The sequence below is a fragment of the Pseudochaenichthys georgianus genome, chromosome 13 (genome assembly GCF_902827115.2).
Source record: "Pseudochaenichthys georgianus chromosome 13, fPseGeo1.2, whole genome shotgun sequence".
In the NCBI taxonomy this organism is placed as follows: domain Eukaryota; kingdom Metazoa; phylum Chordata; class Actinopteri; order Perciformes; family Channichthyidae; genus Pseudochaenichthys; species Pseudochaenichthys georgianus.
In genome coordinates, this window is record NC_047515.1 from 6,145,640 (window position 1) to 6,149,640 (window position 4,001).

Below are 4,001 nucleotides of genomic sequence, written 5' to 3' on the forward strand. Positions count from 1 at the left end.
TCAGAAATGTGCCTGTCTTGCTGATGTACATTTACTGATTCAATTATTATATAATTCATTATATTATATTTTGGTTGTTGTATTTTCTCCAGTGTGGAATATACAAATTCATATGCACGGCTGTTCCTTTTCTCTTTAAGTTCTTTGGAGGTAAGGCAGGTACATGAGACATGTCACTAATGCTAGCAAGAAGCTTCATGATAGCACCGGTATATTTTTAGCAACTGAATGTGTTTATTAAGTGCGTCACTTCTAACTGATCTATAGGGTCTACCTCATCACTTTAATCAAGTTAAGCTGTTTTTCTCGGGTAGGGTAATCTTAAATCAGACATGGCGACTGTCCCCTCAGCGGATGTGATAATGACCACTGTTTGCTAGCTAGTTAGCTAGAGAACTAGTTAGCAAACGTTATTGTTGGCAGAGGAAAAGTAATACAGACTGCTAAATTTACCCTTTAAAATCAACGGTGGCTTATTTCCAACACCAGTATAGTGGTACTTTCATTAAATACGGAAAAAACAGTAACGTAGCTAAGATGGCGGTTGTTGAGTGTGAGCAGTGTTCAGCATTCAACACTCAACTTTCTGACTGTTATGAGTGCACTATCCAGGTAGGCTACTCTGAGTGCACTGCCATTTGCCAAACCTTGCATTCAGATGCACTTATGCACTCAAAATAGCACATGTACGTAAGAAGTGGTCCAATTGAGAAATAGTACTAGTCTTTTTGCTGCTAAGAAAGGGTCTCTGTTGACTGTGGGTGATTATCAGAACATAGCCTTGTTGTTCATCACAAGTAACCTAATGTTTACTACCTAAACATCTTGTGAAGGTCTGAATATAGCACACTTACCGTCAGTTGTGTTAACTGCCACTGAATAAGAATGAATAATGACATTGATTTCCAGTTGTTAGGCTTACATATGCTAACGCCACTACGGTCTATGTTTTAAGGGCACAAACTGGGGCTATAATCACCCAGTGTTCTGCTCTTTATTCTTGCATGTGCAGTCAGGGTAGATACAATCCCAAAAATACCTCATAGTATTTAATCAATCAATCAATCAATCAATCAATCAATCAATCAATCAATCAATCAATCAATCAATGTTTATTTATATAGCCGAATATCACAAATGTTACATTTGTCTCAGTGGTCTCCACAGTGTGTACAGAATATCAGTATGACAATACGACACCCTCTGTCCTTAGACCCTCACATCGTACAAGGAGACACTTCCGAAGAAAACCCACAGTTTAAAGGGAAACATGGGAGAAACCTCAGGGAGAGCAACAGAGGAGGGATCCCTCTCCCAGGACCGACAGACGTGCAATAGATGCCGTGTGTAAATTGAAAAGATAATACATTTGCAACATAGGTTTAATGTCATTATTCCAGTACCCTTGAATGTTATTGAGTCCTATAATGTAAACCTCTATTGTTATCCTAGTTTTTCTATCTCCAGTCTTTGCATTTGAACTAGTTGAGAACATGGACAGACAAATTACAACTTTCTGCTAAAAAATGAAAATCATATGTCTAGCTAAAATCCTAGTCATTCAAACTAAATCAATCAATCAATCAATCAATCAATCAATCAATCAATCAATCAATCAATCAATCAATCAATGTTTATTTATATAGCCCAATATCACAAATGTTACATTTGTCTCAGTGGTCTTCACAGTGTGTACAGAATATCAGTATGACAATACGACACCCTCTGTCCTTAGACCCTCACATCGTACAAGGAAAAACTTCCGAAGAAAACCCAGTTTAAAGGGAAAAATGGGAGAAACCTCAGGGAGAGCAACAGAGGAGGGATCCCTCTCCCAGGACGGACAGACGTGCAATAGATGCCGTGTGTAAATTGAAAAGATAATACATTTGCAACATAGGTAGTCCAAATGTTTGGAAATGCATGTGTGTATAATAGGAAGATGAATCCACGAGGATATCCATCCAGGACCGATGATCCAGGACCACAGCCACGACTCGCGATCCAGGGCTCGCGATCCAGGACACAGGACCGCAGGATCATCCATGACTCCGGATCCCGGCGTATATAGACACCAAAAAGAAAGACATTTGGGGAATCTGGGTTAATCGGAACATAAGAGTACACAGGTACAGACAGAGAGAAGGAAGAAGTAAGATGTCCCCCGACAAACTAAGCCTATATCAGCAAAACTAGGGGCTGAATCTAATCAGCCCTAACTATAAGCTTTATCAAAAAGGAAGGTCTTAAGCGCACTCTTAAAAACGGATAGGGTGTCTGCCGCCCGAACACAAACTGGAAGCTGATTCCACAAATGTGGAGCTTGATAAGAAAAGGCTCTGGTTCCCATTGTACTTTTAGAGACTCTAGGAACAACCAACAACCCTGCATTCTTGGAACGCAATGCCCTAGTAGGACAGTAGGGTATAATGAGTTCTTTAAAGGAGACCTATCATGCTATATTTAAATGATATAGTGTATGACCATACCTATATAAGGTATATTTATACATTTTATTTTTCAAAATACCAAACAGATCATTTTTTAGAGATGCTTCGTTTCGCTCATTTTCGCTCTATTCCAAGCCTGTCTTTGAAAATCCTGAGCAGCAGCTGACCACGCCCCCCTGCAGAAGAGCAGGCATGAGCCGGCTAGAGTCACGTTACCATGCTTGCTGTGATTACGAGTGTCGAATAAACATGTCATCTCAGAGCAATGCATGTGTTCAAGCATATTATCAATTTGATCCAGAAACTGACCCTGAAGCAGCGGAGGTTTTGGTGGAGGTGCAAACATCTCGGTTGCAGCAGGACGTTTCTGAATGGTTAGCTGACAAGCTGTTGTCCCTATTTATTTTACTCTGTTACGATGCTTGCTCCTTATTCCGTTCATATTTTGGCTAATTAGCAAGAATGCAATGTGTGCAGTTTGTAATGCAAAAACAGCGATATATATATATATATATATATATATATATATTTATAAAGGGAGACATTCATATTTTCAGCATATATACAATGGCCTCATTGCGTTTATTAATAGTTTACAGTCCTTTTCTTCCAACATCGTGCAACAACCGTTGGAAAGTTGAATAACTTAGGATGATAAAAAGTATAACTCCAACAACACCTCAGTTGTCAGCAATGTGTGTAGTTTCATGTGTTTTTAAAAGCTCAGTTATTGACTTCTTTGTGCAAATTGCGCCACGATGCCTTCTGAACGGAGAATGTGTGCTGCATGGAGATACCACAGGTAACATTTATGGCAGCTTTACTAAGTTGTCTGTTTAAATACATTTTTCACATGTCATTCAATATATGTTTATCACAATGTGTCAAGACGGATGCAGTAACTTGAGGACTCTGTAACCTGTATGGTGGGCCATCCTGGATTGGAGCCTGTGTGCCTAAATGTGTTCTCCCCGCAGAATGCGTTGAATATTTACAGAGCTGAACATGGTGGACTACAGTTGAGGCAAATAGAGCAGTGAGTGGTTTGTTTGTTTTGACTGAAATTGTAAAACGAATGCTAATATTGTTCATGGAAATAAATACTGGTGTATATGGCTTTATGTAATCTTTCATTCTGTCATTGTACATGTACTATTATATTATATACTACACAGCAATGGCATAACACACCCATGTGTACGAAAAAAAGGTCCACACACACAACCTTATGCTTTTGAAATCAGAATATTTTTACCCATCCAAACATGAATAATCACGACACATTTTGATATCAACTCGGAACTTTATTGTCAAAATCAACGGTTAAAAAAACCCATAAAAAAAACTAAATATAGCCTACTTGTATTTTGTATAAATGACACTAAATATTTTTACAGAAGTTTTGTGAGCTGGTGCTGGGGCTTCCTTGGACGCAGCATCAGAGTGGTGATTCCGGCCTGCGTTGTCCTCAGGATACGCAGGGAGTTTCCTGATCCGTGAAATGTCGATGTTGGGTTCAGACAGCAGCCAAATTGAACCGTGTAGCATACC